The following is an 11,570-nucleotide window of genomic DNA, read 5'->3' as shown; positions in this document are numbered from 1 at the left end:
GGCTCTGGTACATGTATCCTTGTTTGCAAACCATTTCCCTCACTTTGAAATTAAACTTGTGTTTGATTCCAGACTCTCCTATCTCTGGCCTGCTCTGTTCAGCTCCTCTGACCCACAGGTTGGAGGTCAGATTCATGTGGTTAATCTATCCAAATCTTCATGATCCCATGGATTATAGCACACCCTTCTATCATCTACTATCTCCCATATTCTGTCCAGGAGTTCACTTATTAAAGAACCAAAATTGACAAGTGGTTGCACAATGGATGGTGCACCAACCCTTAAAATCAGGAGGATCTGGGTTCAAATTTAACTTCAGACACATAATAGTTATATGACCCTGGGAAAGAGAAAGTGAAGAAAAAAGAGGTAAAATTTGACCCAATATTAACAAGTATAGGGTTGGACTTATGGGGTAATAAGGCAGCTCCTGGACAAAGTCTGAATTCTCAGCTCTCCCCACCTAGTCTTCTGTGTCAGATTTTCCCTAGGCACACCCAAAGACCACAAATTAAGGATTGTTTCACTCCTTCCCAAAGCCTTTTGGGGTTTTTTTTAGGTTTTTGCAAGGCAAATGGAGTTAAGTGGCTTGCCCAAGGCCACACAGCTAGGTTAATTATTAAGTGTCTGAGGTCGGATTTGAACTCAGGTCCTCCTGACTTTAGGGCTAATGCTCTATCTACTGTGCCACCTGGCTGCCCCTAGCCTTTTGGTTTTAAAAGCAAAGAGTAAAGTTCAGTTTTTTATCTCAGACCAAGTTATTAACTTTTCCTATTCAATTGTTCCTGTAACGGCTGCCTGTCAATGGGTTATTCAGTCTTTTTCTTATCTGGTCACTGGAAGGCCTATGTTCAAGTGCCATCTTTTTTTTTTTTTCATAAAACAAAGTGACTGTCATTTATTTTTTTAATGTTATTTTTCCAATCACATGCAAAAATAGTTTTCAACATTCATCTTTTTGTAGACTTTTTAGTTCCACCTTTTTGTACAATTTTTCCTTTCTTCCCCCCTCCCCATGGCAGTAAATAATCATATATAGGTTATACATACACTATCATGTTCAACAAATTTCCAATTTGTGATTCATTTTTTATACAAACTCATATTTTATCATATTAGAATGATCCCAGGCACTCCATTTATATTATATGTCCTCATGTCACTCCCACACAGTATTTTTTGTACCTTCTGACTTGTAAAACATCCCTGAAATCTGTAGGGGATGGGGAACAACAACTATTTTTTAAAACATTTTTCTTTATTTTAGGCAATGGGGTGAAGTGATTTGCCCAGGGTCACACAGCTAAGTAATTAAGTGTCTGAGGCCAAATTTGAACTCATTCTCTTGACTCCAGGGCCAGTGCTCTATCCACTGTGCCACCTAGCTGCCCTAACTATTTTCTGAACCAGAAATTGTTTCACATAGGTTGCCTAAGAAAAGGTCACCATATTTGGCTTTTAAGAAATTACTATCTTAGAGAAAATAGTTTCAGTTTCAGGTGTGGGGTGGGGCCTAGAACGAGCTGAGAAGTGAGTGGGAGTAGAGGAAGTAGAAATGTTAGGTATAGAGAGTGTTTTCTAGGATTTGGACTGTAAAGGGAAAGAAAAATATAGGCTGATTTCTTGAGAAGGTGGTATGTTTAAGTAGACCTAGGCATGTCTGTAAACAACAAGAAAGGAGTCATTATTCTTGAAAAAATAAAGCTTACTGAGAAGGAAGATAATTAAAAAGATGAACTCCAAGTATTTGGGAGGGGATAGTCCTGTGGGTTGGGCCTGATTCAGGTTGGTCTGGTGTTCTTGGTTTGGAACTGGAAGAAAATGAGACACATATCTAACAGTGAACAAAAGAAGGTTCACTCACAAATATTTCAGTTGATTGCCTAACAACTCTGGGAGGTAGATGCTGCCATTATCTATACTTTACATTTAAGGAAACTGAGGCAAACAGAAGTTAAAAGTGCCCAGGGTTCACATCCAATAAGGGTCTGAAGCTAGATTTGAACTCAGAGGTTCTGACTCCATTTCTAGAACTTGATCCACTGTACTGCCTTGCTGCTATATATAGAAAGGTATAAGTTTCCTAACTGCCTTATCCCTGCTAGTCCACTGTCAAAAGCCCAAGGGAGAAGCCACTCAGTCCTTAAACAGACTCTTCATTCTTTCACCTGACTCTTCTTGTTCTCATAGCCTGTTGCTTTTATTCTCAGTCCCTACTTAGACTTTTATACTTAGGACAATAAGAATTTACTTCAATGATTCCAGCTTCAGTTCCATGGGGTAATCAAGGACAATTTGAATATCATTTAAGAAAAAAAAACTAGTCTATCCTTTATGAGGTAGGATCTTAGGACATTACTTCTGTCACCTATGGGATAAAGAACATAGGGAAAGAGGTATTGACTTTGGTGAGAAGAACCACCTCTTCATTAGAGAGTAGAAACAGGGAATGAGGCCAGAAGAGCCTAGAATAGGTTATGATGTGGAAATGTTTTGAGTTGTTAAGAGAGAAAGGAGAGGGTTCATGTCTGATGGCTCTTATTTTCTCTGTAAAGCATGTGAGGTTCTCTATTGAAAATGGTAATACAGCAAGATTGAAGAATAAAAAGCTTTTTAATATTGCCTTGAGACTTCCTCTAGAACCATTCAATGATGCACATGTAGGTTCGTAGTAAATGAATTGTGAAGTTAATCAAGATTTAGAGTAAAGACAAAGTTTTAGGGGAAGTGAAATAGAAGGAGATGAAAGGCTAGAAAGTTTTGATCTCATCATACCCAAAACTATGCTATTTCCACATCGCAAATTCTGAAATATTGGGGTGGCTAGGTGGCGCAGTGGATAAAGCACCAGCCCTGGAGTCAGGAGTACCTGGGTTCAAATCTGGTCTCAAACACTTAATAATTACCTAGCTGTGTGGCCTTGGGCAAGCTACTTAACCCCATTTGCCTTGCAAAAACCTAAAAAAAAATTCTGAAATATTTAATAAGCTCCTACCGGTTCTCTTTTTCTTTGGGGGGTGGGGAGGAAGGTGATGCCTCTTTAATGGAAATGAATATTTTCCTTATCAGAGACAATGCATTTATGAGAATGAACTTGCTTTCTCTTTTGCAACTGGACTTTTCTTCTGAGAAAAAAAAAAGTTTTCCTCAGAAGGAAACAGGAACCAGGGTCATTTTCCTGCAAACTGGACATATCTGAATAGTGACTGGAACACTGGTACAATTCCAAGTTCCAGAAGTGTTGATGGTCCTTGTGGCAATCAGGATGGTGAACCTGATGTGTTGGAGGGCCCTCAGTGCTGGCCAGAAGATTATTTCTTGTGAAGGAGTAGTAGAACTCCTTGAATTCTGTATTTTCTTGGCTTTTTGTATTTCTTGTTGTGGAACCTTTAATTGAAGGCAAGATCAGCTTGGTAGGTGTCACTCCAGCCCAAGGGAAAGTATGAGATGAGTTCTGCCTATTAAATTTTTTCCAGGAGGCTGAGCCAGTGAAGGAAGTGTTCTATCTTTTTCCTAAAGCTGTTTTCTGAAGGGGGTTTACTCTGGGAGGAAAAAAATTACTCTGTCTGAGACCTGCACAGTTGTTGCTCTTTGGGTCACTGTGATGGGATTTTTTTTTTTTACTATGTGATAGGATTTTTAGGGCCCCTGGATTGAGAGAGTTTAGGGTCCCTTATTAAAGAAAATGAGTCCTTCGACTTTTCTTTGACTGCCTTCATAGTCCTCCCTCTCAGTCTTTTTCCTCCCTGGCACTCCAGAAATTGCCCCTGAATCCTCAGCTTTGGGAAAAGATTGGGAAAGCTTCTGGAGAACAGGGATTCTCTGGGTCCTGCTCATAGAAGACTTTGTTGGTTTTCTGGGCTTGAAGGCATTGATCCTTTTAAGAAAAGAGGTCCTCCACCCTGCATTCCCCCCTCCCCCATCTTCTCCTCTGCAGTCTTCTACCTTGTGTGGGATTGAGCCTTGGTTTGGCAATCCCAGGGAGTCGGTGGCTCTATATTCCGGTACTCCCCTTGGCCTGAGCTGCTCTGTTCTGCCTCCATGTGAAAGTTCCTATCATTTCTTCTCTCCATCTGCCTCACTCTTCCTAAACCTATCTTGGGCCCACTTATACTTAATCTTCTGTCACTCCTTGTTCTCAGTCTATAACTCCTGTTCCCATCCCTGCTGTAGTCTCAATTTTCATTCTTCACAGTTTTGATCTTTTGATTGGCTGGTTTAATTATAAATGATTAATTCTACTCTGAAGCACCCTTGAAACCCTTATCCCCTTCTTCTACTGCTATTCCTTTCATAACAATTTCCCTCAGTATCATTGCTCTTCTTCATCCCTGCTACTCAATGCTGAAATCTGGTTTTCACTGCAAAGCCACTCTAGAAATAAGTAACCTCTACTTGCTGCTTCCATCACCCCCATTCACTTCTCAAGCTCTACGCTATGGTATAGGGGACAGAAAACAGTTAGTGAACCAGCAAAGAAAACTGAAAATGATAGATAAGAGAAGAATAAGGATAAAGAAATGTCATAGAAGCCAAAGGAGGAGTGAGCATCCAGGAGAAGGGGTTGATCAACAGTCAAAAGATGAAGAGAGGTCAATTGACAGAGGATGAAAACTTAGTAAGTATCTCTCAACTGGGTGCATAAGAGAACATTTATTATTGTGGAAGGAGCAGTTTCCATGGAGAGTTCCATTAGAAGCCTGAATGTAAGAGATTGAGAAGTGAATGGGTGGTGGAGGCAACAAGTAGAGATAACTCTTCATTCTAGAGTGGTTTTCCAGTGGAGCCAGGACATAGTTCATCTGCTCTTGGTGATTTGAACTCATCGAGCATTGTCAGGTGCTCTTTCACTGACTTTTTAGCTATTGTAGCAGCCTAATAGCCATATTTGTTCTGTCAAAGATCCTGCTCCTTGACAGATATAACAGACATAAATTAAGATTTAAGCAGCCCTGTCTTTTCTCTGTCACCAGTTAATTTCTCAGCCACCTTTTCTTTGGTGCGCCTCTTTCCCTAATTACAGTTTAAAAAATACCAATAAACTATTTTTGTCATCCTTAGGTCTCATCACTATCCTCAACTTATGCTGAATCTTAGAAGACTTTTTTAATACACTCTTTAACATACTTCTTTGTTTCTATTTCTGTATATCTCGTTCTCTTTCTTTTTAAAATATAATCACTGTGCTTGGTTACAGTCTTTCTGGAATTCATCTATTTCTTCTTTATGCGGTAAGTCTGATGAGAATATTGCTTCTATTTCTCCTTCCATTGATCTTTCCCTAAGTGTTCTCCACTAGTTTCCGCTTGGCTTTGATCCCTATATTTCTTCATGTGAGTCTATCTTCTGAATATAACATGCTACTCTGCACCGTACTTTTTAAAAACCTCTCCTAGTCTTTTAGAAAAAAAGTTATATCCTTTCAGAGTTTTCTAGACAAGTTGTTAACCAAATCTCAGAGAGACCATATTTGCCTCCTTGTATTAGGCTCTCTCATTCATCTTGAATGTTGGTCATACTTTACATATATGCACATAGGCATTTGAAGCCATAGTTCCTTTCTTAGATTTTTGTCTCCTGGGAACTTCTGATTGTCTCAGTGGCTGATTTCCTTACATTATAGTAAGTTTTATGAATGTCCATAGGAAGTTTTTTCCCCTATCTCATCTTTTTCAGGTTGTTTTTTTTTTTTTTAGGTTTTTGCAAGGCAAATGGAGTTAAGTAGCTTGCCCAAGGCCACACAGCTAGGTAATTATTAAGTGTCTGAGGCAAGATTTGAACTCAGGTACTCCTGATCCCAGGGCCAGTGCTCTACCCATTGCACCACCTAGATGCCCCATCTTTTTCAGTTTTAAATCCCTTTGATTAGATTTGCAAGCCTATAGGCAAAATACATTCTTAACCACTCCTGTTTAATGAACATTATCTCTCTTCAGCATCCAATTATTCTGCTATTGTACCGAAATCTTTTTCTTATACACTATCTTCTTATTTGACATTTATTTACTGACTGTTCTCTTCAGAATAACTTGATTTTCCTTGGCAAGAGCGATAAAAATGTCACCTGTCTCTTTGAGGGTATTGTTTCTTGTCCTATACTTTGTAATCTTTAGCAATACTTATAAGAAAGCAGTATGTAGATCACAAAAAGTGAATAGTGATCATGATGTTTGATATACTTTAGACATTTCAGACATTGCCAATGTGAAAATAGATTTTATTCTCTTTTCCCTACTTCAGTTTGGAGGAGTAGAGGTAAGAGGGAGAGTTATCATCAGTTAAGATCTCAATAAAACACTTGGAGTTTTTTAAATAAGTTTTGGTTTTTGGTTATGTAAAAAGTTCTATTATATAGTAATTGGGATAGTAAACCAGTTCTAGATTAGAGGGAAGTAGAAAATGTTTCTTGAAATAACTAATATAAAAGAAAGACATTTGTAAGACTTTTTTTTTTTAAGTTTGACAAGTCTTGGGAGATATGAGCTCTGTTAAATTTTGTATATTTGCCCTGGGAAGAGAGCAGTTATCTTTTATTGTTGTTATGAAGTCAACCAATAACTGCTTCCATATTCCCTCAGCAAAAAAGTCACCAGCTACCATAATTTCTCTATTTTTCCTCTCACCTTTCCCTAGATAATTCCCCGCCCCCCATAACACCTGTGGATCTCATCACCATCCCCTAAAAGATAGTTTGCTGCTTCCTCCTTAAAGAATTCAGCTTCCCTGGGCGGCTAGGTGGCACAGTGGATAAAGCACCAGCCCTGGAGTCAGGAGTACCTGGGTTCAAATCTGGTCTCAGACACTTAATAATTACCTAGCTGTGTGGCCTTGGGCAAGCCACTTAACCCCATTTGCCTTGCCAAAAAACCCCTAAAAAAAACCCCTAATAATAAAAAAATAAAAGAATTCAGCTTCCCTTCCTATTGGAAAGAACTTCCAATTTACTTCTTAGTTGCTAATAATCACTGGTTCTTCTTGTGACATCATTCAAAAGACCACCATCTAGTTCAGACTGTCATTACCTCTTGACTGACTACTATAATAGCCTCCTTATTGATCTCTTTAAATTCAATTTCTCTCTCTTCTCTATCATCCTCCACCCACCTGACAATATAATCCTCCCAAAGAAACAGATCTGACCATGTCACTTCCCTTAAAAAAAATTATCTTAATAACTAGGATAATACACAAATGTTTTAGCCTGCCATTTAAGAGCCTTTTCAGTTTTCCTTCCAAGTCTTATTTCACATTAGTCTTTTTCACCCACTTCGCATTTCAGTTGAAGTAGACTATTAGCTGTTCCCAAACTCAACATTCCATCTTTTGACTCTGTACTTTTGCAAAAGTGCCTGGAATTCACTGCTTTTCATCTCTGGCTCTCAGAATCCTTACAAAAACAATAGCTGACATTTCTCTCTGTCTCTGTCTCTCTTCCTCCACCTCTTTTCTCTCTGTATAAATGGGTCATGGAATATGTTCAAATTTTCCCTTCCTGGTGGATTGTACAGAGCATTTACAGATATACTCTGCCTGCTTTAAGCTTCCAAAGAGTGAAAGCATTGGGTTTGCTTCTGACCAACTGTTGTTGAAAAAGGCTTGATATTTTAATATAACATGATAGACTATGAATGATCCATTGGTTCCCTGCCCCCACTCCACACCCAAGGTTGGATATGCACTAGAGGCCTCTATCTGTGCCTTTTTTGTGTTTTTTTTTTCCTGATCTTAGGCAAATAAGATTTTTTTGTGTGTTTTGGATATCTTTGGCAGTATGGTGATGCATAATGACTCCCTTTACAGCAAGCTTTTAAATTCATAAAATAAATATAAGATTACAAAAAACCCCAATTATATTGAAACAATTATCAAAATATTAAAAAAAAAACCACACATTCATAGGGGCCAGAGTGGTACCTTGAATTTCTGACCCCTACTTTTGGAGGAGGCTGAGGTTAGTAGATTGATTGAATTTGGGAGTTCTGAGCTGTAGGAAGGCTAAAGCCTCCACCAATATGAGGAATGCAGCAAGTTGGGGGGGAAGGATTTGGGGGAGTGATGGAGGGCCACCAGGTTACTGAAGGAAGAATGAACCAACCCAGACTATAAAAATACAACAGGATAAAGCTTCCATGCTGGGATTGAGCCAGTAAGTAGCTATTAAACATCCAACCTGAGTGAGATAGATAGACTTAGTAACTAAAAACAAAAACAAAAATCCAAATTCATGGACCCCCAGGGTAAGAACTCTTGACTTGGAGGGAAATGTCTCAAACACTTTGTGAATTAGGAAGCTTTGAAGGTACTATCAGAAGTTGAAGATGACTATCAACAGAGGAAGTGTTCCCTGAGTAGAAATAACTGATGGCAAGGGAAGCCACCTCATTAGAGAGGATAAGAGGATTAACCCAAGTCTGGTCCTTGTTACCAGCAGACAGTGTTATGAGGGGTCAGGCAGTGCCAAGCCAAGATGAAATGTAAAATAATTAGCCAGGTTTTAAACCTTTTTTTTTAAATTTTTGTTTACAAACTATAGTCACTTAGATGTCCCATTTTAGAAGAGATAAATTTCTAGTTGGCAATATCGCCTCTGTTTAATTCTCCCTCCCCCTTTTTTCCTTTCTTTATTTTTCTGACTGCATGCAACAGTTAAAACTGTTTTACCTTCTGACTAAATGCTTACTTTGATCCAAGCTTGGAGAATCAAAGAAAAGCAGAAAAACAATCTCTACCCTCAAGGAGCTTACATTCTAATGGAAACAACAAGCAAACAACCAGATAGATATAAGATAAATGTAGACTAGATGGAAAGCACTCTGAGATGGTGCATTAGCAGTAGGGGGAATGGGGAAGGCCTCTTGGAGTAATTAGAAATTAGCTGAATCTTCACTTGTACAAAAATATTCATAGCAGCCCTATTTGTGGTGGCAAGGAATTGGAAATCAAGTAAATGTCCTTCAATTGGGGAATGGCTTAGCAAATTGTGGTATATGTATGTCATGGAACACTACTGTTCTATTAGAAACCAGGAGGGATGGGAATTCAGGGAAGCCTGGAGGGATTTGCATGAACTGATACTGAGTGAGATGAGCAGAACCAGAAAAACACTGTACACCCTAACAGCAGCATGGGGGTGATGATCAACTTTGATGGACTTGCTCATTCCATCAGTACAACAATAAGGGACAATGTTGAGCTGTCTGCAATGGAGAATATCATCTGTATCCAGGTAAAGAACCTGGAGATCGAACAAATTTCAAAAAAAAAACCACCCAGATATCTTATTGTCTGATTTTGTTATCTCTTATGCTTTTTGTTTCTTCCTTAAGGATATGATTTCTTTCTCATCACACTCAATTTGGATCAATGTACAACATGGAAACAAAGTAAAGACTGACAAATTGCTTTCTGTGGGGTGGAGTGGGGGGAGGGAAGTAAGATGGGGGAAATTGTAAAACTCAAAATAAATAAAATCTTTAATTAAAAAAAAAAGAAATTAGCTGAATCTTGAAGGAAGTGGAGGAAACTAAGGAGTAAGAAATGAGGAAGGAAAGAGTTCCAGGCATGGAGGACATCTAATTTATAAAGGTACAAAGATCAGGAATGAAATATCAAGTTTATGGAACTTTTAAGTAAAGGCCTGTGATGTGATCAGTTCTACACTTTAGAAAAATCAGCATCACAATAGAAGATAGATTTGAGTAGGGGAAAGACTATAGGCAGGGATACCAATTAAAAGGCCACCACAATTATCTCAGTAAGAAGTGATGAGGGTCTGATGTAGGGTTATGACTATGAATGAAGATAAGGGGACATAGAGAGATGTAGTGAAGGGAGAAGAAATAACATGTGGCAATGGATTGGATAATCCAATTAATTAGCTAATGCAGTAATGAGGGTCTGAGGATGACCCTGAAGTTTCAGCCCTAGTTGAATGGGAAGATGGTGGTACCCTTAATAGCAATAGGGTTACTCAGACACTTAATAATTACCTAGCTGTGTGGCCTTGGGCAAGCCACTTAACCCTGTTTGCCTTGCAAAAAACCTAAAAAAAAATAGTAATAGGGTTAGAATAGGTGAGCACTTGGGGGGGTGAAATGATGGCATACAAGCTAGGTTTCAAAAGCCTATGGTTGGGGCAGCTAGGTGGTGCAGTGGATAGAGTATTGGCCCTGGAGTCAGGAGAATCTGAGTTCAAATCTGGCCTCAGATACTTAATTACCTAGCTACACAGCTAGGTAAGTCACTTAACCCCATTGCCTTGCAAAAACCTGAAAAAAAAAAGCCTATGGTTAGTGATCTTTCTTAAGATGGTTGAGAAAAGGCAAATGAATCTGAGGGGCTGAACAAAAAAAAAGGGTGTCAACTAAGTAAACCTAGAAGGTCTGCCGGAAAGGTTTGTTAAACTGGGATGGGAGTGGAATGCTGTCTAGCTGGGTAATGCCCTGACAAAATAGCAGCAAGTCTTGAGGGCACCTGAATTGGCAGCAGTGGCTTCTGAAGCTCTCAGTCCACAGATGGTAAAGGGGCTGGACAACTAGTCAGAAGGAGATTTCAGGATCTTTGCTTAGCATTGGGTGCAAGACTGTTGCATATGTGGATCTGAGTCACAATCATAGGTTGCCATCCCAGGATGAGGAGGAATATTAGTACACAGAGCTTGTGGCTACTGAAAAGTAGGGACCCTGGTCACAGTTCCAGGGTGAAAAGGAATGCTTGTGGTCACATATGAACCAGAGCACAGATCAGGAGAGCAGTAAACCAACCTTTCCTGAGATCATACTTCCTTGGAAGTACTGAAACCTTACAGACCCTACAATTAGCTCTGAGACCAACTGCTCAAAAAAACCTGAAGTTTGGGACAACACCCTCTGCACTCTAGGAAGCAGAGTTCAACTTTAACATCAAGTTAAAAATCAAAAACCTATGGGTCATCCAACTCTGGATGTCTAAAAGACAACTAGTTATGATGACCCAGCACTAAAAGGCAGAAACTAGGACTAGATATATATTTCTGGTAATCATGTGCATAGAGATGATAACTGAATCCATGGGAGCCGATAAGGTTACTAAGCGAGATACTATAGATTCTACACTGGAGAGAGAGGAAAGAGAGCCCAGGAAAGAACCTTGGAGTTTACCCACCATTAGTAGGCATAATATGAAAGAAGAACCAGAAAATAATGAGAAGAAATAATCTAATAATTAGAAGGAAAGTGAATAGTGTCTCAAAATCCAATTGAGGAAAGAGGTTCTAGAAGGAGCTAGCTGATCAGCATTGTTACAGAGATCAAGAAGGATTAGAACTGAGAAAAAGCCATTATCAGGGATGTGATCTACCTCAACTTTGTTCAGCAGTAGGTGAATAGGAGCAAATGAGGCAGATAGTTTACATGACCCAGACTTGATACTTGGTTAGGCTTAATTAGTGATAGGACAGGGTGGCAAGGTATTACAAAATAGAGGGGAAAATGTGGAGTTTTATTGATTTACCAAAAGTTTGATAGAAGAGAGGGAGAAGAGTTTTGCCAGTTCAGGACTGATAGTTTAGGAAAGAAATGAGGGATGAAGGG

This window comes from Macrotis lagotis, chromosome 8, assembly GCF_037893015.1.
Source record: "Macrotis lagotis isolate mMagLag1 chromosome 8, bilby.v1.9.chrom.fasta, whole genome shotgun sequence".
Lineage (NCBI taxonomy): Eukaryota > Metazoa > Chordata > Mammalia > Peramelemorphia > Peramelidae > Macrotis > Macrotis lagotis.
This window is presented reverse-complemented; position numbering follows the sequence as displayed.